Consider the following 27,084-nt stretch of genomic DNA (forward strand, 5'->3'; position numbering starts at 1 on the left):
AAGCCCGAAAAAGCACAACAAGCCCGTAAAAGGACCCCAAGTTCTAAAAAGGGCCCCAAGCCCGAAAAAGACCACAAGCCCGAAAAAGGACCCCAAGCCCGAAAAAGGACCCCAAGCCCGAAAAAGGACCCCAATCCCGAAAAATGAACCCAAACCCGAAAAAGGACCCCAAGCCCGAAAAAGGACCCCAAGCCTGAAAAAGCTCCCCAAGCCCGAAAAAGCACCTCAAGCCCGTAAAAGTTCTAAAAAGGACCCCAAGCCCGAAAAAGACCACAAGCCCGAAAAGGACCCCAAGCCCGAAAAATGAACGTAAGCCCGAGAAAGGACCAGAAGCCCGAAAAAGGACCCCAAGTTCGTAAAAGGACCCCGAGCCTGAAAAAGGACCCCAAGTCCGAAAAAGGACCCTAATCGCGAAAAAGACCACAAGCCCAAAAAATACCTCAAGCACGAAAAGGACTTCAAGCCCCAAAAAGGACCCCAATCCCGAAAAAGGACCATAAGCCCGAAAAACGACCTCAAGCCCGAAAAAAGACCACAAGCCCGTAAAAGGACCCCAAGACCGAAAAAGCACCCCAAGCCCGTAAAAGCACCCCAAGCCCGTAAAAGGACCCCAAGTTCTAAAAAGGACCCCAAGCCCGAAAAAGACCACAAGCCCGAAAAAGGACCCCAAGCCCGAAAAAGGACCCCAAGCCCGAAAAATGAACGTAAGCCCGAGAAAGGACCAGAAGCCCGAAAAAGGACCCCAAGTTCGTAAAAGGACCCCGAGCCTGAAAAAGGACCCCAAGTCCGAAAAAGGACCCCAAGCGCGAAAAAGACCACAAGCCCAAAAAAGTACCTCAAGCACGAAAAGGACTTCAAGCCCGAAAAAGGACCCCAATCCCGAAAAAGAACCCCAAGCCCGAAAGAGAGCCCCAAGCCCGAAAAAGGATCTCAAGTTCGAAAAAGGACCCCAAGTCCGAAAAAGGACCATATGCCTGAAAAAGGACCACAAGACTACAAGTTTGAAAGAGGATCCCAAGCCCGAAAAGGACCCCAAGCCCGAAAAAGGAGCAAAAGCCCGAAAAAGGGGCCCAATCCTGAAAAAGGATATCAAGTTCGAAAAAGGACCCCAAGCCCGAAGAAATACCATAAGCCAGAAAAAGGACCACAAGACTACAAGCATGAAAGAGGATCCCAAACCCGAAAAGCACCACAAGCCCGTAAAAGGACCCCAAGTTCTAAAGAGGACCCCAAGCCCGAAAAAGACCCAAAGCCCGAAAAAGGACACGAAGCTTGAAAATGACCACAAGCCCCAAAAAGGACCCTAAGCCCGCAAAAGGACCCTAAGCCCGCAGAAGGACAATATGCCGGAAAAAGGACCACCAGACTACAAGCTTAAAAGAGGATCCCAAGCCCGAAAAGGACCCCAAGCCTGAAAAAGCACCCCAAGCCCGTAAAAGCACCCCAAGCCCGTAAAAGGACCCAAGTTCTAAAAAGACCCCAAGCCCGAAAAAGACCACAAGCCCGAAAAAGGACCCTAAGCCCGAAAAAGGTCGCCAAGCCCGAAAAAGGTCTCCAAGCCCGAAAAAGGTCCCCAAGCTCGAAAAAGGACCACAAGCCCGAAAAATGAACGTAAGCCCGAGAAAGGGCCAGAAGCCCGAAAAAGGACCCCAAGTTCGTAAAAGGTCTCCGAGCCTGAAAAAGGACCCCAAGTCCGAAAAATGACCCCAAGCGCGAAAAAGACAACAAGCCCAAAAAGTACCTCAAGCACGAAAAGAACTTCAAGCCCGAAAAAGGACCCCAAGCCCGAAAAAGAACCAAAGCCCGAAAAAGAGCCCCAAGCCCGAAAAAGGATTTCAAGTTCGAAAAAGGACCCCAAGTCCGAAAGAAACCACAAGCCCGAAAAAGGACTCCAAGCCTGAAAAAGGACCCCACGCCCGAAAAAGGACCATATGCCGGAAAAAGGACCACCAGGCTACAAGCTTGAAGGAGGATCCCAAGCCCGAAAAGGACCCCAAGCCCGAAAAAGGAGCACAAGCCAGAAAAAGGGGCCCAATCCCGAAGTGGACCCCAAGACTGAAAAAGCAGCCAAAGCCCGAAAAGCACTCCAAGCCCGAAAAAGGACCCCAAGCCCGAAGAAGGGCCATAAGCCAGAAAAAGACCACAAGAATACAAGCTTGAAAAAGGACCCCAAGCCCGAAAAAGGACCCCAAGCCCGAAAAAGGACCCCAAGCCCGAAAATGGACCCCAAACCCGAAAAGGACCACAAGCCCGAAAAATAAACCTAAGCCTGAAAAGGATCCCAAGCCCGAAAAAGACCCCAAGCCCGAAAAAGAACCCCAAAGCCCGAAAAAGACCACAAGCCCGAAAAAGGACCCCAAGCCTGAAAAGCACCCCAAGCCCGAAAAAGTACGACATGCTCAAAATAGGACCCCAAACCCGAAAAGGACCACAAGCCCGAAAAATAAACCTAAGCCTGAAAAAGGACCCCAAGCCCGAAAAAGACCCCAAGCCCGAAAAAGAACCCCAAAGCCCGAAAAAGGACCCCAAGCCCGAAAAAGGACCCCTAGCCCGAAAAAGGACCCCAAGCCCGAAAAAGGACCATAAGCCCGAAAAACGACCTCAAGCCCGAAAAAAGACCACAAGCCCGTAAAAGACCCCAAGCCCGAAATAGGACTTAAATCCCAAAAAAAGAACCCAAGCCCGAAAAAGAGCCCCAAGCCCGAAAGAGGATCTCAAGTACGTAAAAAGACCCCAAGCCCGAAAAAAGACCCCAAGCCCGAAAAAGTACCTCAAGCCCGACAATGACTCCAACACCGAAAAAGACCCTAATCCCGAAAAAGAACCCAAGTCCGAAAAAGAGCCGAAGCCCTAAAAAAAGCACCCAGCCCAAAAAAGGATCTCAAGTTCGATAAAGGATCCCAAGCCCGGAAAAGGTCCCCAAGCCCGAAAAAGGACCCCAAGACCTAAAAAGGACCATAAGCCGGAAAAAGGACCACAAGACTACAAGCTTGAAAGAGGACCCCAAGCCCGAAAAAGCACCCCAAGCCTGCAAAAGGGCCCCAAGCCCGAAAAAGCACCACAAGACTACAGGCTTGAAAGAGGATCCCAAGCCCGAAAAGCACCCAAGGCCCGTAAAAGGACCCCAAGTTCTAAAAAGGACCCCAATCCCGAAAAGTACCCCAAGCCCGAAAAAGGACACGAAGCTTGAAAATGACCACAAGCCCGAAAAAGAACCCTAAGCCCGAAAAGGGACCCCAAGCCCGAAAAAGGACCATAAGCCCGAAAAACGACCTCAAGCCCGAAAAAAGACCACAAGCCCGTAAAAGACCCCAAGCCCGAAATAGGACCCAAATCCCAAAAAAAGAACCCAAGCCCGAAAAAGAGCCCCAAGCCCGAAAAAGGATCTCAAGTACGTAAAAAGACCCCAAGCCCGAAAAAAGACCCCAAGCCCGAAAAAGTACCTCAAGCCCGACAATGACTCCAACACCGAAAAAGACCCTAATCCCGAAAAAGAACCCAAGTCCGAAAAAGAGCCGAAGCCCTAAAAAAAGCCCCCAGCCCAAAAAAGGATCTCAAGTTCGATAAAGGATCCCAAGCCCGGAAAAGGTCCCCAAGACCGAAAAAGGACCCCAAGACCTAAAAAGGACCATAAGCAGGAAAAAGGACCACAAGACTACAAGCTTGAAAGAGGATTCCAAGCCCGAAAAGGGGCCCAATCCCGAAAAAGGACCACAAGCCTGAAAAAGCACCCCAAGTTCTAAAAAGGACCCCAAGTTCTAAAAAGGACCCCAAGCCCGAAAAAGACCCCAAGACCGAAAAAGGACCCCAAGCCCGGAAAAGACCACAAGCCCGAAAAAGGAGCACAATCCCGAAAAAGAGCCCAATCCCGAAAAAGGACCCCAAGCCTGAAAAAGCACACTATGCCCGTAAATGGACCCCAAGTTCTAAAAAGGACCCCAAGCCCGAGAAAGACCCCAACACCGAAAAAGGACCCCAAGCCCGAAAAATGAACCTAAGCCTGAAAACGGACCTCAAGTTCGTAAAAGGACCGCAAGCCCGAAAAAGTACCCCACGCCCGAAAAAGATATAGTCCGGAAAAGGACCACAAGACTACAAGCTTGAAAGAGGATCCCAAGCCCGAAAAAGACCCCAAGCCCGAAAAGCGAGCATTAGCCCGAAAAGGGGTCCAATCCCGAAAAAAGACCCCAAGCCTGAAAAAGCACCCCAAGCCCGAAAAAGGACCCCAAGCCTGAAAGAGCACCCCAAGTCCGTAAAAGCACCCCAAGCCCGTAAAAGGACCCCAAGTTTTAAAAAGGACCCCAAGCCCGAGAAAAACCCCAAGACCAAAAAAGACCCCAAGCCCAAAAAAGACCACAAGCCCGAAAAAGGACCCCAAGCCCGAAAAATGAACCTAAGCCTAAAAACGGACCTCAAGTTCGTAAAAGGACCGCAAGCCCGAAAAAGTACCCCACGCCCGAAAAAGATATAGTCCGGAAAAGGACCACAAGACTACAAGCTTGAAAGAGGATCCCGAGCCCGAAAAGGACCCCAAGCCCGAAAAACGAGCACTAGCCCGAAAAAGGGGCCCAATCCCGAAAAAAGACCCCAAGCCTGAAAAAGCACCCCAAGCCCGAAAAAGCACCCCAAGCCCGTAAAAGGACCCAAAGTTCTAAAAATGACCCCAAGCCCGAAAATGACCACATGCCCGAAAAAGGACCACAAGCCCGAAAAATGCACCTAAGCCTGAAAAAGGACCCCAAGCCCGAAAAAGGACCTTAAGCCTGAAAAGCACCCCAAGCCCGTAAAAGCACCCCAAGCCCGTAAAAGGACCCCAAGTTCTAAAAAGGACCCCAAGCCCGAAAACGGACCTCAAGTTTGTAAAGGGACCCCAAGCCCGAAAAAAACCACAAGCCCGAAAAAGGACCCCAAGCCCGAAAAAGGACACCAAGCCCGAAAAAGGACCTCAAGCCCGAAAAATGAACCTAAGCCCGAAAAAGGACCCTAAGCCTGAAAAGGGATCCCAAGCCTGAAAAAGCACCCCAAGCCCGTAAAATCACCCCAAGCCCGTAAAAGGACCCCAAGTTCTAAAAAGGACCCCAAGCCCGAAAAATGAACGTAAGCCCGAGAAAGGACCAGAAGCCCGAAAAAGGACCCCAAGTTCGTAAAAGGAACCCAAGTTCGTATAAGGACCCCGAGCCTGAAAAAGGACCCCAAGTCCGAAAAAGGGCCCCAAGCGCGAAAAAGACCACAAGCCTAAAAAAGTACCTCAAGCACGAAAAGGACTTCAAGCCCGAAAATGGACCCCAATCCCGAAAAAGAACCCCAAGCCCGAAAGAGAGCCCCAAGCCCGAAAAAGGATCTCAAGTTCGAAAAAGGAACCCAAGTCCGAAAAACGACCATATGCCGGAAAAATGGACCACAAGACTACAAGCTTGAAAGAGGATCCCAAGCCCGAAAAGGACCCCAAGCCCGAAAAGGGAGCACAAGCCCGAAAAAGGGGCCCAATCCCGAAAAAGGACCACAAGCACGAAAAATGAACCTAAGCCCGAAAAAGGACCCCAAGTCCGAAAAAGTACCCCAAGCCCGAAAAAGGATCCCACGCCCGAAAAAGGACCATATGCCGGAAAAAGAACCACAACACTACAAGCTTGAAAGAGGATCCCAAGCCCGAAAAGGACCCCAAGCCTGAAAAAGCACCCCAATCCCGAAAAAGCACCCCAAGCCCGTAAAAGGACCCCAAATTCTAAACAGGACCCCAAGCCCGAGAAAGACCCCAAGACCGAAATAGGACCCCAAGCCCGAAAAAGACCACAAGCCCGAAAAAGGACCCCAAGCCCGAAAAATGAACCTAAGCCTGAAAACGGACCTCAGGTTCGTAAAAGGACCGCAAGCCCGAAAAAGTACCCCACGCCCGAAAAAGGACCCCAAGCACGAAAAAGGAACCTAAGCCCGAGAAAGGTCCAGAAGCCCGAAAAAGGACCTCAAGTTCGTAAAAGGACCCCAAGCCTGAAAAAGACCATAAGCACGAAAAATGACCCCAAGCCCGAAAAAGGACCCCACGCACGAAAAAGGACCATATACCGGAAAAAGCACCACAAGACTATAAGCTTGAAAGAGGACCCCAAGCCCGAAAAGGATCCCAAGCCCGAAAAAGGAGCACAAGCCCGAAAAAGAGCCCAATCCCGAAAAAGACCCCAAGCCTGAAAAAGCAGCCCAAGCCCGAAAAAGCACACTAAGCCCGTAAAAGGACCCCAAGTTCTAAAAAGGACCCCAAACCCGAGAAAGACCCCAAGACCGAAAAAGGACCCCAAGCCCGAAAAAGACCACAAGCCCGAAAAAGGACCCCAAGCCCGAAAAATGAACCTAAGCCTGAAAACGGACCTCAAGTTCGTAAAAGGACCGCAAGCCCGAAAAAGTACCCCACGCCCGAAAAAGATATAGTCCGGAAAAGGACCACAAGACTACAAGCTTGAAAGAGGATCCCAAGCCCGAAAAGGACCCCAAGCCCGAAAAAGGACCATATGCCGGAAAAAGCACCACAAGACTACAAGCTTGAAAGAGGATCCCAAGCCCGAAAAGGACCCCAAGCCCGAAAAACGAGCACTAGCCCGAAAAAGGGGCCCAATCCCGAAAAAAGACCCCAAGCCTGAAAAAGCACCCCAAGCCCGAAAAAGCACCCCAAGCCCGTAAAAGGACCCAAAGTTCTAAAAATGACCCCAAGCCCGAAAATGACCACAAGCCCGAAAAATGCACCTAAGCCTGAAAAAGGACCCCAAGCCCGAAAACGGACCTCAAGTTGTACAAGGACCCCAAGCCCGAAAAAGACCACAAGCCCGAAAAAGGACCCCAAGCCCGAAAAAGGACCCCAAGCCCGAAAAATGAACCTAAGCCCGAAAAAGGACCCCAAGCCCGTAAAAGCACCCCAAGCCCGTAAAAGGACCCCAAGTTCTAAAAAGGACCCCAAGCCCGAAAAAGACCACAAGCCGGAAAAAGGACCCCAAGCCCGAAAAAGGACCCAAGCCCGAAAAAGGACCCCAAGTTCTAAAAAGGAACCCAAGCCCGAAAAAGACCACAAGCCCGAAAAAGGACCCCAAGCCCGAAAAAGGACCATATGCCGGAAAATGAACCACAACACTACAAGCTTGAAAGAGGATCCCAAGCCCGAAAAGGACCCCAAGCCTGAAAAAGCACCCCAATCCCGAAAAAGCACCCCAAGCCCGTAAAAGGACCCCAAATTCTAAAAAGGACCCCAAGCTCGAGAAAGACCCCAAGACCGAAAAAGGACCCCAAGCCCGAAAAAGACCACAAGCCCGAAAAAGGACCCCAAGCCCGAAAAATGAACCTAAGCCTGAAAACGGACCTCAGGTTCGTAAAAGGACCGCAAGCCCGAAAAAGTAATCCACGCCCGAAAAAGGACCCCAAGCACGAAAAAGGAACCTAAGCCCGAGAAAGGTCCAGAAGCCCGAAAACGGACCTCAAGTTCGTAAAAGGACCCCAAGCCTGAAAAAGACCATAAGCACGAAAAATGACCCCAAGCCCGAAAAAGGACCCCACGCCCGAAAAAGGACCATATGCCGGAAAAAGCACCACAAGACTATAAGCTTGAAAGAGGACCCCAAGCCCGAAAAGGATCCCAAGCCCGAAAAAGGAGCACAAGCCCGCAAAAGAGCCCAATCCCGAAAAAGGACCCCAAGCCTGAAAAAGCAGCCCAAGCCCGAAAAAGCACACTAAGCCCGTAAAAGGACCCCAAGTTCTAAAAAGGACCCCAAGCCCGAGAAGGACCCCAAGACCGAAAAAGGACCCCAAGCCCGAAAAAGGACCACAAGCCCGAAAAAGGACCCCAAGCCCGAAAAATGAACCTAAGCATGAAAACGGAACTCAAGTTCGTAAAAGGACCGCAAGCCCGAAAAAGTACCCCACGCCCGAAAAAGGTATAGTCCGGAAAAGGACCACAAGACTACAAGCTTGAAAGAGGATCCCAAGCCCGAAAAGGACCCCAAGCCCGAAAAACGAGCACTAGCCCGAAAAAGGGGCCCAATCCCGAAAAAAGACCCCAAGCCTGAAAAAGCACTTCAAGCCCGTAAAAGGACCCAAAGTTCTAAAAATTACCCCAAGCCCGAAAATGACCAGAAGCCCGAAAAAGGACCACAAGCTCGAAAAATGCACCTAAACCTGAAAAAGGACCCCAAGCCCGAAAACGGACCTCAAGTTTGTAAAAGGACCCCAAGCCCGAAAAAGACCACAAGCCCGAAAAAGGACCCCAAGCCCGAAAAACGACCCCAAGCCCGAAAAAGGACCCCAAGCCCGAAAAATGAATCTAAGCCCGAAAAAGGACCCCAAGCCCGTAAAAGCACCCCAAGCCCGTAAAAGGACCCCAAGTTCTAAAAAGGACCCCAAGCCCGAAAAAGGACCCCAAGCCCGAAAAATGAGCGTAAGCCCGAGAAAGGACCAGAAGCCCGAAAAAGGACCCCAAGTTTGCAAAAGGACCCCAAGTTCGTAAAAGGACCCCGAGCCTGAAAAAGGACCCCAAGTCCGAAAAAGGACACCAAGCGCGAAAAAGACCACAAGCCTAAAAAAGTACCTCAAGCACGAAAAGGACTTCAAGCCCGAAAATGGACCCCAATCCCGAAAAAGAACCCCAAGCCCGAAAGAGAGCCCCAAGCCCAAAAAAGGATCTCAAGTTCGAAAAAGGACCCCAAGTCCGAAAAAGCAGCCCAAGCCCGAAAAAGCACACTAAGCCCGTAAAAGGACCCCAAGTTCTAAAAAGGACCCCAAGCCCGAGAAAGACCCTAAGACCGAAAAAGGACCCCAAGCCCGAAAAAGACCACAAGCTCGAAAAAGGACCCCAAGCCCGAAAAATGAACCTAAGCCTGAAAACGGACCTCAAGTTCGTAAAAGGACCGCAAGCCCGAAAAAGTACCCCACGCCCGAAAAAGATATAGTCCGGAAAAGGACCACAAGACTACAAGCTTGAAAGAGGATCCCAAGCCCGAAAAGGACCCCAAGCCCGAAAAACGAGCACTAGCCCGAAAAAGGGGCCCAATCCCGAAAAAAGACCCCAAGCCTGAAAAAGCACCCCAAGCCCGAAAAAGCACCCAAAGCCCGTAAAAGGACCCAAAGTTCTAAAAATGACCCCAAGCCCGAAAATGACCACAAGCCCGAAAAAGGACCACAAGCCCGAAAAATTCACCTAAGCCTGAAAAAGGACCCCAAGCCCGAAAACGGACCTCAAGTTTGTAAAAGGACCCCAAGCCCGAAAAAGACCACAAGCCCGAAAAAGGACCCCAAGCCCGAAAAAGGACCCCAAGCCCGAAAAATGAACCTAAGCCCGAAAAAGGACCCCAAGCCCGTAAAAGCACCCCAAGCCCGTAAAAGCACCCCAAGTTCTAAAAAGGACCCCAAGCCCGAAAAAGACCACAAGCCCGAAAAAGGACCCCAAGCCCGAAAAATGAACGTAAGCCCGAGAAAGGACCAGAAGCCCGAAAAAGGACCCCAAGTTCGTAAAAGGACCCCAAGTTCGTAAAAGGACCCAGAGCCTGAAAAGGGACCCCAAGTCCGAAAAAGGACACCAAGCGCGAAAAAGACCACAAGCCTAAAAAAGTACCTCAAGCACGAAAAGGACATCAAGCCCGAAAATGGACCCCAATCCCGAAAAAGAACCCCAAGCCCGAAAGAGAGCCCCAAGCCCGAAAAAGGATCTCAAGTTCGAAAAAGGACCCCAAGTCCGAAAAAGGACCATATGCCGGAAAATGACCACAAGACTACAAGCTTGAAAGAGGATCCCAAGCCCGAAAAGGACCCCAAGCCCGAAAAAGACCACAAGCCCGAAAAAGGACCCCAAGCCCGAAAAATGAACCTAAGCCCGAAAAAGGACCCCAAGCCCGAAAAAGGACCCCAAGCTTGAAAAAGCACCCCAAGCCCGTAAAAGCACCCCAAGCCTGTAAAAGGACCCCAAGTTCTAAAAAGGACCCCAAGCCCGAAAAAGACCACAAGCACGAAAAAGGACCACAAGCCCGAAAAATGCACCTAACCCTGAAAAAGGACCCCAAGCCCGAAAACGGACCTCAAGTTTGTAAAAGAACCCCAAGCCCGAAAAAGACCACAAGCCCGAAAAAGGACCCCAAGCCCGAAAAAGGACACCAAGCCCGAAAAAGGACCCCAAGCCCGAAAAATGAACCTAAGCCCGAAAAAGGACCCCAAGCCCGAAAAAGGACCCCAAGCCTGAAAAAGCACCCCAAGCCCGTAAAATCACCCCAAGCCCGTAAAAGGACCCCAAGTTCTAAAAAGGACCCCAAGCCCGAAAAAGACCACAAGCCCGAAAAAGAACCCCTAGCCTGAAAAATGAACGTAAGCCCGAGAAAGGACCAGAAGCCCGAAAAAGGACCCCAAGTTCGTAAAAGGACCCCAAGTTCGTAAAAGGACCCCGAGCCTGAAAAAGGACCCCAAGTCCGAAAAAGACCACAAGCCTAAAAAAGTACCTCAAGCACGAAAAGGACTTCAAGCCCGAAAATGGATCCCAATCCCGAAAAAGAACCCCAAGCCCGAAAGAGAGCCTCAAGCCCGAAAAAGGATCCCAAGTTCGAAAAAGGAACCCAAGTCCGAAAAACGACCATATGCCGGAAAAATGGACCACAAGACTACAAGCTTGAAAGAGGATCCCAAGCCCGAAAAGGACCCCAAATCCGAAAAAGGAGCACAAGCCCGAAAAAGGGGCCCAATCCCGAAAAAAGACCACAAGCCCGAAAAATGAACCTAAGCCCGAAAAAGGACCCCAAGTCCGAAAAAGTACCCCAAGCCCGAAAAAGGACCCCACGCCCGAAAAAGGACCATATGCCGGAAAAAGAACCACAAGACTACAAGCTTGAAAGAGGATCCCTAGCCCGAAAAGGACCCCAAGCCTGAAAAAGCACCCCAATCCCGAAAAAGCACCCCAAGCCCGTAAAAGGACCCCAAATTCTAAAAAGGACCCCAAGCCCGAGAAAGACCCCAAGACCTAAAAAGGACCCCAAGCCCGAAAAAGACCACAAGCCCGAAAAAGGACCCCAAGCCCGAAAAATGAACCTAAGCCTGAAAACGGACCTCAGGTTCGTAAAAGGACCGCAAGCCCGAAAAAGTACCCCACGCCCAAAAAAGGACCCCAAGCACGAAAAAGGAACCTAAGCCCGAGAGAGGTCCAGAAGCCCGAAAACGAAAGTTCGTAAAAGGACCCCAAGCCTGAAAAAGACCATAAGCACGAAAAATGACCCCAAGCCCGAAAAAGGACCCCACGCCCGAAAAAGGACCATATGCCGGAAAAAGCACCACAAGACTATAAGCTTGAAAGAGGACCCCAAGCCCGAAAAGGATCCCAAGCCCGAAAAAGGAGCACAAGCCCGAAAAAGAGCCCAATCCCGAAAAAGGACCATATGCCGAAAAAAGCAGCCCAAGCCCGAAAAAGCACACTAAGCCCGTAAAAGGACCCCAAGTTCTAAAAAGGACCCCAAGCCCGAGAAAGACCCCAAGACCGAAAAAGGACCCCAAGCCCGAAAAAGACCACAAGCCCGAAAAAGACCACAAGCCCGAAAAAGGACCCCAAGCCCGAAAAATTAACCTAAGCCTGAAAACGGACCTCAAGTTCGTAAAAGGACCGCAAGCCCGAAAAAATACCCCACGCCCGAAAAAGATATAGTCCGGAAAAGGACCACAAGACTACAAGCTTGAAAGAGGATCCCAAGCCCGAAAAGGACCCCAAGCCCGAAAAACGAGCACTAGCCCGAAAAAGGGGCCCAATCCCGAAAAAAGACCCCAAGCCTGAAAAAGCACCCCAAGCCCGAAAAAGCACCCCAAGCCCGTAAAAGGACCCAAAGTTCCAAAATGACCCCAAGCCCGAAAATGACCACAAGCCCGAAAAAGGACCACAAGCCCGAAAAATGCACCTAAGCCTGAAAAAGGACCCCAAGCCCGAAAACGCACCTCAAGTTTGTAAAAGGACCCCAAGCCCGAAAAAAAACCACAAGCCCGAAAAAGGACCCCAAGCCCGAAAAAGGACCCCAAGCCCGAAAAATGAACCTAAGCTCGAAAAAGGACCCCAAGCCCGTAAAAGCACCCCAAGCCCGTAAAAGGACCCCAAGTTCTAAAAAGGACCCCAAGCCCGAAAAAGACCACAAGCCCGAAAAAGGACCCCAAGCCCGAAAAATGAACGTAAGCCCGAGAAAGGACCAGAAGACCGAAAAAGGACCCCAAGTTCGAAAAAGGACCCCAAGTTTGTAAAAGGACCCCGAGCCTGAAAAAGGACCCCAAGCCCGAAAAAGACCACAAGCCCGAAAAAGACCACAAGCCCGAAAAAGGACCCCAAGCCCGAAAAATTAACCTAAGCCTGAAAACGGACCTCAAGTTCGTAAAAGGACCGCAAGCCCGAAAAAATACCCCACGCCCGAAAAAGATATAGTCCGGAAAAGGACCACAAGACTACAAGCTTGAAAGAGGATCCCAAGCCCGAAAAGGACCCCAAGCCCGAAAAACGAGCACTAGCCCGAAAAAGGGGCCCAATCCCGAAAAAAGACCCCAAGCCTGAAAAAGCACCCCAAGCCCGAAAAAGCACCCCAAGCCCGTAAAAGGACCCAAAGTTCCAAAATGACCCCAAGCCCGAAAATGACCACAAGCCCGAAAAAGGACCACAAGCCCGAAAAATGCACCTAAGCCTGAAAAAGGACCCCAAGCCCGAAAACGCACCTCAAGTTTGTAAAAGGACCCCAAGCCCGAAAAAAAACCACAAGCCCGAAAAAGGACCCCAAGCCCGAAAAAGGACCCCAAGCCCGAAAAATGAACCTAAGCTCGAAAAAGGACCCCAAGCCCGTAAAAGCACCCCAAGCCCGTAAAAGGACCCCAAGTTCTAAAAAGGACCCCAAGCCCGAAAAAGACCACAAGCCCGAAAAAGGACCCCAAGCCCGAAAAATGAACGTAAGCCCGAGAAAGGACCAGAAGACCGAAAAAGGACCCCAAGTTCGAAAAAGGACCCCAAGTTTGTAAAAGGACCCCGAGCCTGAAAAAGGACCCCAAGTCCGAAAAAGGACACTAAGCGCGAAAAAGACCACAAGCCCAAAAAAGTACCTCAAGCACGAAAAGGACTTCAAGCCCGAAAATGGACCCCAATCCCGAAAAAGAATCCCAAGCCCGAAAGAGAGCCCAAAGCCCGAAAAAGGATCTCAAGTTCGAAAAAGGACCCCAAGTCCGAAAAAGTAGCCCAAGCCCGAAAAAGCACACTAAGCCCGTAAAAGGACCCCAAGTTCTAAAAAGGACCCCAAGCCCGAGAAAGACCCCAAGACCGAAAAAGGGCCCCAAGCCCGAAAAAGACCACAAGCCCGCAAAAGGACCCCAAGCCCGAAAAATGAACCTAAGCCTGAAAACGGACCTCAAGTTCGTAAAAGGACCGCAAGCCCGAAAAAGTACCCCACGCCCGAAAAAGATATAGTCCGGAAAAGGACCACAAGACTACAAGCTTGAAAGAGGATCCCAAGCCCGAAAAGGACCCCAAGCCCGAAAAACGAGCACTAGCCCGAAAAAGGGGCCCAATCCCGAAAAAAGACCCCAAGCCTGAAAAAGCACCCCAAGCCCGAAAAAGCACCCCAAGCCCGTAAAAGGACCCAAAGTTCTAAAAATGACCCCAAGCCCGAAAATGACCACAAGCCTGAAAAAGGACCACAAGCCCGAAAAATGCACCTAAGCCTGAAAAAGGACCCCAAGCCTGAAAACGGACCTCAAGTTTTTAAAAGGACCCCAAGCCCGAAAAAGACCACAAGCCCGAAAAAGGACCCCAAGCCCGAAAAAGGACCCCAAGCCCGAAAAAGGACCCCAAGCCCGAAAAATGAACCTAAGCCCGAAAAAGGACCCCAAGCCCGTAAAAGCACCCCAAGCCCGTAAAAGGACCCCAAGTTCTAAAAAGGACCCCAAGCCCGAAAAAGACCACAAGCCCGAAAAAGGACCCCAAGCCCGAAAAATGAACGTAAGCCCGAGAAAGGACCAGAAGCCCGAAAAAGGACCCCAAGTTCGAAAAAGGACCCCAAGTTTGTAAAAGGACCCCGAGCCTGAAAAAGGACCCCAAGTCCGAAAAAGGACACCAAGCGCGAAAAAGACCACAAGCCTAAAAAAGTACCTCAAGCACGAAAAGGACTTCAAGCCCGAAAATGCACCCCAATCCCGAAAAAGAACCCCAAGCCCGAAAGAGAGCCCCAAGCCCGAAAAAGGATCTCAAGTTCGAAAAAGGACCCCAAGTCCGAAAAAGGACCATATGCCGGAAAAAGGACCACAAGACTACAAGCTTGAAAGAGGATCCCAAGCCCGAAAAGGACCCCAAGCCCGAAAAAGGAGCACAAGCCCGAAAGGGGCCCAATCCCGAAAAAGGACCCCAAGCCCGAAAAATGAACCTAAGCCCGAAAAAGGACCCCAAGTACGAAAAAGTACCCTAAGCCCGAAAAAGGACCCCACGCCCGAAAAAGGACCCCACGCCCGAAAAAGGAACATATGCCGGAAAAAGAACCACAACACTACAAGCTTGAAAGAGGATCCCAAGCCCGAAAAAGACCCCAAGCCTGAAAAAGCACCCCAATCCCGAAAAAGCACCCCAAGCCCGTAAAAGGACCCCAAGCCTGAAAAAGCACCCCAAGCCCGTAAAATCACCCCAAGCCCGTAAAAGGACCCCAAGTTGTTGTTGTTGTTTTATTTACGTCACTTAACACCGTAATACGGGTCATTCGTGACGGTGATGATGAGAGAGAATAATGTTTTTTACAATAGTCACTATTTTTAGATTTTATCGTAAAGACCTGCAGCTTTTATGAAGAGTAGCATTTTTTCTTCCTCGACTGGGTCATTACCCAGTGCCGTTGCAATGTTTGAATCTATTTCCATTTCTTTTCTGAGGTCTTCGTAGATTTCACAGGATGCGATTATGTGTTCCACTGTAATATGAACTCTGCAAGCTTCACATAGAGGTCTCGTTGCTGCTGAGATGCAGTGAGGGTGTGTATATTTTGTGTGCCCTACCCTCAACCGGGAGAGTGTACGCTGCTCTCTTCGTTCTGCTCGGTCCTTCCACTTGCTTGTTTGCATTTTGATTTTCCTCAGTGGCGATGCTCTTTCGTTATTCCATTTTCGTGTTAGTTCTTCCTTTAACTCGTTCGCTATTTTTCTTTTTGCGTCTTGTGCTGGAGTTCCCACAAGGGTGATCTTACCAGCACGACCTAGGTTGGCGAGTCTATCAGCTTCGTCATTTCCTGATATTCCAGTGTGACCGGGTATTCATGTAAGGGTTATATGGGGTTTGCAGTGCTCCTGTATGCCCTGCACAAATGGATGTGTGTATCTGGGATTCTCAAGAGCCGACAGTGTGCTGGCTGAGTCCGAAAGTATGAGCATCGGGAGGTGTGGCTCCGCGTCGTTTTTAATAGCGTAATATATGGAATATGCTTCAGCCGAGAATACTGACAGATGGTCCGGTAATCGGTCCGCAGTCTTGTATCCCGACCCACTTACACCGAAACCAACTCGGTCTAGTGCTTTGGATCCATCCGTAAAAACTTTTCGGTGGTTTGGGAATTTTTCTTGCAAGGTACTACCCACTATGGCAGCTACCTTCCTGGGTTCTTCCCCTGCTTTGATGGCGTGTTTTATGGTCCAGTCGACTTTAATCGGGGGCAGATTCCATTTCCGGTCCATAACCCTATAGCGCTCAGCAATACGTGGGAGCTCGTGACAATGATGTTCCGTAAGATTTTTGTTGGCCTGTTCCTTTATGTACACATCATCGTCGCCACCGAAGGTCTTCTCCAGAAAAGAAATAGCTGCATTTGCAATTTTCTGTGTGACTAATAAATCGAAGGGGGGAACTCCTGCCTCGATACATGCGGCCAGAGCTGGGGTTCCTGGAAGCAATCCGGATACAGTTCTGATGGTTTGGTTGTAGACCGGACCTAGTCGGAGTATCATACGGTCGGTAGTTCGGCAGGTTAGCTCGATTCCGTACATCAGCTTGCTTGTGATGATCGCACTGCTAATCCTTAGTGCCGTGCTACGGTTATTCGAGGGATTCCTTCTGGTGATGGTACGGACGAGTCGTGTTCTCTTCTGTGAGTCCTTATGTATCATATTATAGTGTGCTTCAAAGGTAGCCCGTCTATCAATAACCACTCCTAGAATTTTTAGTTCTTTTTTGTAAGGAATCTCTATTCCTCGGATTGTTACGGGGTTTCCCCAGGGGTGGTGATGGTGGTTGCAAACATGAGAAATGGCACATTTTTCGGCAGACATGGAGAAGCCAGCCTTGTCCGCCCACCTGGCAACCGTCCTAGTTGCAGCTTGAATTTTCCTACGGATGATTTTAGGTGATTTGCCTGCGACCAGTAAAACGATGTCGTCAGCAAAAACAAATATGTGAACTCCTACCGGTAAAGTTGCGAAAACTCCGTTCATTGCTATCAGAAACAAGATGACAGCTAGCACAGAACCTTGGGGGACTCCGGTATCTTCTGTCATAATTCTGGATTTTTGGTTACCTACTATTACTCGGAATGTCCGTTTCTGTAGGAAACCCTGCAAAAAGCTTGTTATGTTCCCGCCTATTCCCCAGTCTAGAAGCTGCTTGATAACTCCTGGTCTCCATACTCTATTGTATGCCTTGGCAAGGTCAAGTGCCGCAATATCTATGTGGAGCCCTTCCTTTAAAGAATCGTCGATTACTTGTCCCAGCGTCGCCATGTAGGTGCTAGTTCCTCTACCTTTCAGAAAAGCGTGCTGCCTCTCATCTAATAAACCACGGTCGTGCAGAACGGTCATGAGACGTTTAGAAGCCATTCTCTCCATGACTTTGCTAATGCAGTTTGTTAGTGCTATGGGTCGGTAGTTCTTGGGTTCTGATGGGCTACTACACTGCTTGGGAATCGGAACCACCAGACTCTCTCGCCATCCTGTGGGAAAAATTCTGCTAGACCAGATTTTATTAATGGTGTCCAGTAAAGCCAGTTTACCTTTTAATGGGAGCCACTTCACTAGTGGGTAGGATATTTCGTCAGGCCCTGCTGATTTGCTTTTGAAGAGTCAAGGGCGATCAACAACTCGTTAATGTCAAACGGCCGATTGTACTCTGCATCGGGTTCAAGTTCTGGGGTCGGACTGTCGATCAAAGGGCGGTTACTAACATATCGAGAGCGGATGAATTTTTCATTGTATCTATCCATTGACGAAATCTCTTTGAAGTATTCAGCCAGTGCATTGGTTACATGTATTGGATCTCGAGACACGGTAGTACCATCATTGATCGCCATGCCATTTACTCTGCGTTTTCCACTAAGAGCATTAACCCGGCGCCACATTTCAGCAGCGGGTGTGTTTTCGTTGATTCCCTCAATAAATGATTCCCACGATTTGGCTTTAGCTTTTCGGACGCTCTTTCGACTGTTGTTCCTAGCTTTTTGAAATCTGATTTTCGCTTCTTCTTTTTTCAGATGATCGGCAGGAAGCCGTTTATATTTTCGTAGAGCTTTTCGGCGAGTTTTGATGGCTACTTTGACGTCATCACACCACCAATGTACAGCCTTAGCTTTTGGTATGGAGCTGGATCGAGGGACACTGATGTGTGCTGCATTCCAGATCAGTTGAGTTATTTCTTCTGGAGAGTATATTATATTGGAGTCAGTTGTATCTATGATCGCTCTCTCGTACTGTTCCCAGTTTGCCTCGTCGAATCGCCATCGAGGTCGGCGGGTGGTGCTGGGTGCTTGTTCACTACATCGAATATTGATCGGGTAGTGATCACTCCCATGGAGGTCGGTTGAAATGGTCCAATGAAGATGTTGGAGAATTTCGCTGCTGGCTGCTGAGATGTCAATGTGGGACTCGGTCTTGCCCCTCAAGAAAGTCGGGCTTCCGTCATTCATCACTACCATATCTGTGTTTTCAAATGCAGCCATTACTTCGGCACCTTTCTTATCTGTGCTGGACGCCCCCCAGGCATAGTGGTGGGCGTTGACATCACCGAGGATTATCGTTGGTCGTTGTAGTTGGCCTAGCAGTTCATCCAGTTTCTTCTGCAAACCCTGATGCCTTGTATTTTGCAAGTAGATTGATACGACGGTCACTGGGATCGGGGCCTGCAATCTCACTGCGACAGCAAGAAGCTCTGTGTTAAGGTTGACCACCGTATGTGGAACCGACGAATGCACGGCGACTGATGCGTTTTGATAATGGTTTACTCCTGATTTTGTAAGCCACGTATACTCCCCTTGCAAAATCGTTTCAAGAAGGTCCGGGGGTGATCGATGTACTTCCTGTAACGCCAGGATAAGTGGAGGATTGCTACCGATGAGCAGTTCGAGTTCGGCAAGGTTGTTGAGTAGTCCATTTATGTTCCATTGTAAGGCTATTCTGGTATGTCTCTCCATGTCGGGGTTGTCTGTTAAAGAATATAAGGACGAGGAAGAAGCACGATCGAAACAGAAGGAGTTGTTACTTGCCTGTGGTGTGAGGCAACCCGTATCAGCAGCCGTCGGAAGCTCATCAGACGAATCTGGAACATTTCCGATCAGGGCCGATACGGGAGGCGGAGCTCCTTCTGAGCTGTTTACAGGAGATGATCTTGTGTTATTCAGATTCCGTCGATCGTTGCCAGTTGTCATTACCGGGTTAATTTTGACGTTTGTTTTTGGTGTACTTATTTTAATTTCTTTTTGCGCACGGGTCGCGGTGATCGCTTATTTGTCTCGACAGCTGGGATAGTCTTCGCGGTTTCTTCATCAGATATGTCCAAAAGGATTTCGGTGCTGCTCATGTCGTTTTGTTCATCCGCTGCTTCGTCGGGTTCGGCTCGTTCAGGGCTTGTGTTCGGAGTTTGTGTCCTTCTCTTTTTTGTTATCTTGTTTGATGTGTCCATTGCTTGCATGTTAGCTTGTTCTTTTATGAATTTCTCATGAAGCTGTTGGTTCCCCTGTTTTAGTTCCAATACCGATTTTTGTAGCTCTATTATGACATCTCTCATTTTGGTTTGGTTTTCGCGTATTCTGTGGTTGTCTTTGACAAGAGATTCTTGTTGTACTTTTAGCTGTGTTTTCAGTTTGGTGTTTTCGTCCCGGAGCTGGGCAATCAGTGCATCTTTTTCATTATCTGTCTTGATGGTGCTTGTCGATTCCTTGACAATATTTGCGAACGAGGTGGGGGCGTTTCTAGCATTGTAGTTTTTTCTGGCTTCGTTGAATGAGATTCCTTACTCCACTTTGATTCGCATTATTTCTTTCTCGATCTTGTACGCGGGGCAGTCTCTACTGGATGCGGAATGAGGGCCCTCACAATTTCGGCAATAGGCTGGTTCGACACATCGTTCACCTTCTGCAACGTGCGCAGATTTAGAGCAGTTTCGGCAAACTTCTTTGCTCTTGCACCGAGTTTTGGTGTGTCCATACTGGAGGCATTTGAAGCAGACCATTGGTGCCGGGTAAAATATTCGCGTTGGGATTCGAATCGGTCCAACGAAAAGGTGCTCCGGAATGATCGTTCCGAAGATAGTCAATATAAGGGTATCTGTTTTTTCCCGACCCCCATCGAGTGTCGGACGAGTTATTCGGTGTACCTCGGTAACTTTATGTCCTTTCCATTCGGCCAGTAGATCTTCCTCAGACATGTGAATGAGATCGAATGAGCTTACGACGCACTTGCAGGTATTTAATGTTCGGTGGTAATTGATCTCTACTGTGGTACCGTCTATCAATTTTTTGAGTGCTAGCAGTGTTTGTACTTGCTTTTGATTACGAACATGAAGGACGTAGCGGGAGCAGCGGTCCTCAGAGTGTGCGGATTCAATCTTTCCGGCTGCTTTTTCGATCGATTTCATTGTGATAAATGGGTTTTTGGGTAGCGAAGCACCGTTCGTAGCCTCCAAACACAATATATTTAATTCACCAGCCATCTGGCTTGGATCCAGCCATGATTGGAGCCGTGGTCCATTTTGTGGTCTCGTCTCCAGTGTCGGCGGCCAGGCCCGGTCGAGTGGTATCGTCTCGGTCGGCATGGCCGGACGGTTAAATGACTTTTTTTAAGGTTAGTTATTCCTTTGTTCGCCCTGTGTATATAGCAATTGCGGCACTTTGCTTACACCGCACCTAGGTGGTTTAGTTTTCACACCGCTATTTTTAGTATATCTTTACTGATTTCATCAGTTTTTTTTAACAAAAACACTTCACTCACTGGTCTTTGGCGGACGGGAAGTTTTTTGATGCGAGATATAGTTAAAAGCTATAGAAACCGAAAGATATTGTGAGCGCGAGCGCGTCTACTGTTGTTGGTTCGACTGTACAGTGTGAACTGACCCCAAGTTCTAAAAAGGACCCCAAGCCCGAAAAAGACCACAAGCCCGAAAAAGACCACAAGCCCGAAAAAGGACCCCAAGCCCGAAAAATGAACGTAAGCCCGAGAAAGGACCAGAAGCCCGAAAAAGGACCCCAAGTTCGTAAAAGGACCCCAAGTTCGTAAAAGGACCCCGAGCCTGAAAAAGGACCCCAAGTCCGAAAAAGGACCCCAAGCGCGAAAAAGACCACAAGCCTAAAAAAGTACCTCAAGCACGAAAAGGACTTCAAGCCCGAAAATGGACCCCAATCCCGAAAAAGAACCCCAAGCCCGAAAGAGAGCCCCAAGCCCGAAAAAGGATCTCAAGTTCGAAAAAGGAACCCAAGTCCGAAAAACGACCATATGCCGGAAAAATGGACCACAAGACTACAAGCTTGAAAGAGGATCCCAAGCCCGAAAAGGACCCCAAGCCCGAAAAAGGAGCACAAGCCCGAAAAAGGGGCCCAATCCCGAAAAAGGACCACAAGCCCGAAAAATGAACCTAAGCCCGAAAAAGGACCCCAAGTCCGAAAAAGTACCCCCAGCCCGAAAAAGGACCCCACGCCCGAAAAAGGACCATATGCCGGAAAAAGAACCACAACACTACAAGCTTGAAAGAGGATCCCAAGCCCGAAAAGGACCCCAAGCCTGAAAAAGCACCCCAATCCCGAAAAAGCACCCCAAGCCCGTAAAAGGACCCCAAATTCTAAAAAGGACCCCAAGCCCGAGAAAGACCCCAAGACCGAAATAGGACCCCAAGCCCGAAAAAGACCACAAGCCCGAAAAAGGACCCCAAGCCCGAAAAATGAACCTAAGCCTGAAAACGGACCTCAGGTTCGTAAAAGGACCGCAAGCCCGAAAAAGTACCCCACGCCCGAAAAAGGACCCCAAGCACGAAAAAGGAACCTAAGCCCGAGAAAGGTCCAGAAGCCCGAAAACGGGCCTGAAAAAGACCATAAGCACGAAAAATGACCCCAAGCCCGCAAAAGGACCCCAAGCCCGAAAAAGGACCCCAAGCCTGAAAAGCACCCCAAGCCCGTAAAAGCACCCCAAGCCCGTAAAAGCACCCCAAGCCCGTAAAAGGACCCCAAGTTCTAAAAAGGACCCCAAGCCGGAAAAAGACCACAAGCACGAAAAAGGACCCCAAGCCTGAAAAGCACCCCAAGCCCGTAAAATCACCCCAAGCCCGTAAAAGGACCCCAAGTTCTAAAAAGGACCCCAAGCCCGAAAAATGAACGTAACCCCGAGAAAGGACCAGAAGCCCGAAAAAGGACCCCAAGTTCGTAAAAGGACCCCAAGTTCGTAAAAGGACCCCGAGCCTGAAAAAGGACCCCAAGTCCGAAAAAGGACCCTAAGCGCGAAAAAGACCACAAGCCTAAAAAAGTACCTCAAGCACGAAAAGGACTTCAAGCCCGAAAATGGACCCCAATCCCGAAAAAGAACCCCAAGCCCGATAGAGAGCCCCAAGCCCGAAAAAGGATCTCAAGTTCGAAAAAGGAACCCAAGTCCGAAAAACGACCATATGCCGGAAAAATGAACCACAAGACTACAAGCTTGAAAGAGGATCCCAAGCCCGAAAAGGACCCCAAACCCGAAAAAGGAGCACAAGCCCGAAAAAGGGGCCCAATCCCGAAAAAGGACCACAAGCCCGAAAAATGAACCTAAGCCCGAAAAAGACTCCAAGTCCGAAAAAGTACCCCCAGCCCGAAAAAGGACCCCACGCCCGAAAAAGGATCATATGCCGGAAAAAGAACCACAACACTACAAGCTTGAAAGAGGATCCCAAGCCCGAAAAGGACCCCAAGCCTGAAAAAGCACCCCAATCCCGAAAAAGCACCCCAAGCCCGAGAAAGACCCCAAGACCGAAATAGGACCCCAAGCCCGAAAAAGACCACAAGCCCGAAAAAGGAGCCCAAGCCCGAAAAATGAACCTAAGCCTGAAAACGGACCTCAGGTTCGTAAAAGGACCGCAAGCCCGAAAAAGTACCCCACGCCCGAAAAAGGACCCCAAGCACGAAAAAGGAACCTAAGCCCGAGAAAGGTCCAGAAGCCCGAAAACGGACCTCAAGTTCGTAAAAGGACCCCAAGCCTGAAAAATACCATAAGCACGAAAAATGACCCCAAGCCCGAAAAAGGACCCCACGCCCGAAAAAGGACCATATGCCGGAAAAAGCACCACAAGACTATAAGCTTGAAAGATGACCCCAAGCCCGAAAAGGATCCCAAGCCCGAAAAAGGAGCACAAGCCCGAAAAAGAGCTCAATCCCGAAAACGGACCCCAAGCCTAAAAAAGCAGCCCAAGCCCGAAAAAGCACACTAAGCCCGTAAAAGGACCCCAAGTTCTAAAAAGGACCCCAAGCCCGAGAAAAACCCCAAGACCGAAAAAGGACCCCAAGCCCGAAAAAGACCACAAGCCCGAAAAAGGACCCCAAGCCCGAAAAATGAACCTAAGCCTGAAAACGGACCTCATGTTCGTAAAAGGACCGCAAGCCCGAAAAAGTACCCCACGCCCGAAAAAGATATAGTCCGGAAAAGGACCACAAGACTACAAGCTTGAAAGAGAATCCCAAGCCCGAAAAGGACCCCAAGCCCGAAAAACGAGCACTAGCCCGAAAAAGGGGCCCAATCCCGAAAAAAGACCCCAAGCCTGAAAAAGCACCCCATGCCCGAAAAAGCACCCCAAGCCCGTAAAAGGACCCAAAGTTCTAAAAATGACCCCAAGCCCGAAAATGACCACAAGCCCGAAAAAGGACCACAAGCCCGAAAAATTCACCTAAGCCTGAAAAAGGACCCCAAGCCCGAAAACGGACCTCAAGTTTGTAAATGGACCCCAAGCCCGAAAAAGACCACAAGCCCGAAAAAGGACCCCAAGCCCGAAAAAGGACCCCAAGCCCGAAAAAGGACCCCAAGCCCGAAAAAGGACCCCAAGCCCGAAAAATGAACCTAAGCCCGAAAAAGGACCCCAAGCCCGTAAAAGCACCCCAAGCCCGTAAAAGGACCCCAAGTTCTAAAAAGGACCCCAAGCCCGAAAAAGACCACAAGCCCGAAAAAGGACCCCAAGTTCGTAAAAGGACTCCAAGTTCGTAAAAGGACCCCGAGCCTGAAAAAGAACCCCAAGGCCGAAAAAGGACACCAAGCGCGAAAAAGACCACAAGCCTAAAAAAGTACCTCAAGCACGAAAAGAACCCCAAGCCCGAAAGAGAGCCCCAAGCCCGAAAAAGGATCTCAAGTTCGAAAAAGGACCCCAAGTCCGAAAAAGGACCATATGCCGGAAAATGGACCACAAGACTACAAGCTTGAAAGAGGATCCCAAGCCCGAAAAGGACCCCAAGCCCGAAAAAGGAGCACAAGCCCGAAAGGGGCCCAATCCCGAAAAAGGACCCCAAGCCCGAAAAATGAACCTAAGCCCGAAAAAGGACCCCAAGTCCGAATAAGTACCCTAAGCCCGAAAAAGGACCCCACGCCCGAAAAAGGACCATATGCCGGAAAAAGAACCACAACACTACAAGCTTGAAAGAGGATCCCAAGCCCGAAAAAGACCCCAAGCCTGAAAAAGCACCCCAATCCCGAAAAAGCACCCCAAGCCCGTAAAAGGACCCCAAATTCTAAAAAGGACCCCAAGCCCGAAAAAGACCACAAGCCCGAAAAAGGACCCCAAGCCCGAAAAAGGTCCCCACGCCCGAAAAAGGACCCCAAGCCCGAAAAAGGACCCCAAGCCCGAAAAATGAACGTAAGCCCGAAAAAGGACCAGAAGCCCGAAAAAGGACCACAAGTTCGAAAAAGGACCGCGAGCCTGAAAAAGGACCCCAAGTCCGAAAAAATACCCCAAGCGCGAAAAAGACCACAAGCCCAATAAAGTACCTCAAGCACGAAAAGGACTTCAAGCCCGAAAAAGGACCCCAATCCCGAAAAAGAACCCCAAGCCCGAAAGAGAGCCCCATGCCCGAAAAAGGATCTCAAGTTCGAAAAAGGACCCCAAGTCCGAAAAAGGACCATATGCCGGAAAAAGGACCACAAGACTACAAGCTTGAAAGAGGATCAAGCCCGAAAAAGACCACAAGCCCGAAAGAGGACCACAAGCCCGAAAAACGAACGTAAGCCCGAGAAAGAACCAGAAGCCCGAAAAAGGACCCCAAGTTCGTAAAAGGACCCCGAGCCTGAAAAAAGACCCCAAGTCCGAAAAAGGACCCCAAGCGCGAAAAAGACCACAAGCCCGAAAGAGAGCCCCAAGCCCGAAAAGGACCCCTAGCTCGAAAAAGGAACACAAGCCCGAAAAAGGGGCCCATCCCGAAAAAAGATCTCAAGTTCGAAAAAGGACCCCAAGCCAGAAGAAATGCCATAAGCCAGAAAAAGGACCACAAGACTACAAGAGCTTGAAAGAGGACCCCAAGCCCGAAAAAGGACCCCAGGCCTGCAACAGGACCCCAAGCCCGAAAAAGCACGACAAGACTACAACCATGAAAGAGGATCCCAAACCCGAAAAGCACCCCAAGCCCGAAAAAGGACCCCACGTTCTAAAGAGAACCCCAAGCCCGAAAACGGCCCAAAGCCCGAAAAAGGACACGAAGCTTGAAAATGACCACAAGCCCGAAAAAGGACCCTTATCCCGCAAAAGGACCCTAAGCCCGCAGAAGGACCATATGCCGGAAAAAGGACCACAAGACTACAAGCTTGAAAGAGGATCCCAAGCACGAAAAAGACCCCAAGCCTGAAAAAGCACCACAAGCCCGAAAAAGCACCCCAAGCCCGTAAAAGGACCCAAGTTCTAAAAAGGACCCCAAGCCCGAAAAAGACCACAAGTCCGAAAAAGGACCCGAAGCCCGAAAAAGGTCCCCAAGCCCGAAAAAGGTCTCCAAGCCCGAAAAAGGTCCCCAAGCCCGAAAAAGGACCCCAAGCCCGAAAAATGAACGTAAGCCCGAAAGAGGACAAGAAGCCGGAAAAAGGAACCCAAGTTCGTAAAAGGACTCCGAGCCTAAAAAAGGACCCCAAGTCCGAAAAAGGACCCCAAGCGCGAAAAAGACCACAAGCCCAAAAAAGTACCTCAAGCACGAAAAGAACTCCAAGCCCGAAAAAGGATCTCAAGTTCGAAAAAAGACCCCAAGCCCGAGAAAAGACCCCAAGCCCGAAAAAGGACCATACGCCGGAAAAAGGACCACCAGGCTACAAGCTTGAAAGAGGATCCCAAGCCCGAAAGGACCCCAAGCCCGAAAAAGGAGCACAAGCCCGAAAAAGGGGCCCAATCCCGAAGTGGACCCCAAGACTGAAAAAGCAGCCCAAGCCCGAAAAGCACCCCAAGCCCGAAAAAGGACCCCAAGCCCGAAAAAGGACCCCAAGCCCGAAGAGGACCACAAGCCCGAAAAATAAACCTAAGCCTGAAAAAGGACCCCAAGCCCGAAAAAGACCCCAAGCCCGAAAAAGAACCCCAAGCCCGCAAAAGGACCCCAAGCTCGAAAAAGGACCCCAAGCCCGAAAAAGGACCACAAGCTTGAAAAACGACCCCAAGCCCGAAAAAGGACCCCAAGTTCGAAAAAGACTCCAATATCTAAAATGGACCCCAAACCCAAAAAAGGACCACAAATCTCAAAAATGGTCCCCAAGCCCGTAAAAGGACCCAAAGCCCGAAAAAGACCACAAGCCCGAAAAAGGACCCCAAGCCTGAAAAGCACCCCAAGCCCGAAAAAGTACGACAAGCTCAAAATAGGACCCCAAGCCCGAAAAAGGACCAAAACCCCGAAAAAGGACCCCAAGCCCGAAAAAGGACCCCTAGCCCGAAAAAGGACCCCAAGCCCGAAAAAGGACCATAAGCCCGAAAAACGACCCCAAGCCCGAAAAAAGACCACAAGCCCGTAAAAGACCCCAAGCCCGAAATAGGACCCAAATCCCAAAAAAAGAACCCAAGCCCGAAAAAGAGCCCCAAGCCCGAAAAAGGATCTCAAGTTCGAAAAAAAACCCCAAGCCCGAAAAAAGACCCTAAGCCCAAAAAAGGATCTCAAGTTCGATAAAGGATCCCAAGCCCGATAAAGGTCCCCAAGCCCGAAAAAGGACCCCAAGACCTAAAAAGGACCATAAGCCGGAAAAAGGACCACAAGACTACAAGCTTGAAAGAGGACCCCAAGCCGGAAAAGGACCACAAGCCCGAAAAAGAACCACAAGCCCGAAAAAGCACCCCAAGCCTGCAAAAGGGCCCCAAGCCCGAAAAAGCACCTCAAGACTACAAGCTTGAAAGAGGATCCCAAGCCCGAAAAGCACCCCGTAAAAGGACCCCAAGTTCATAAAAGGACCCCAAGCCCGAAAAGGACCCCAAGCCCGAAAAAGGACACGAAGATTGAAAATGACCACAAGCCCGAAAAAGGACCCTAAGCCCGAAAAGGGACCCTAAGCCGAAGAAGGACCATATGCCGGAAAAAGGACCACAAGACTACAAGCTTGAAAGAGGATTCCAAGCCCGAAAAGGACCCCAAGCCCGAAAAAGGAGCACAAGCCCGAAAAGGGGCCCAATCCCGAAAAAGGACCACAGGCCTGAAAAAGCACCCCAAGTTCTAAAAAGGACCCCAACTTCTAAAAAGGACTCCAAGCCCGAAAAAGACCCCAAGACCGAAAAAGGACCCCAAGCCCGGAAAAGACCACCAGCCCGAAAAAGGACCCCAAGTACGAAAAAGGACCAGAAGCCCGACAACGGACCTCAAGTTCGTAAAAGGACCCCAAGCCTGAAAGAGACCATAAGCCCGAAAGGACACGAAGCTTGAAAATGACCAC

The sequence above is a fragment of the Topomyia yanbarensis genome, chromosome 3 (genome assembly GCF_030247195.1).
Source record: "Topomyia yanbarensis strain Yona2022 chromosome 3, ASM3024719v1, whole genome shotgun sequence".
NCBI lineage: Eukaryota > Metazoa > Arthropoda > Insecta > Diptera > Culicidae > Topomyia > Topomyia yanbarensis.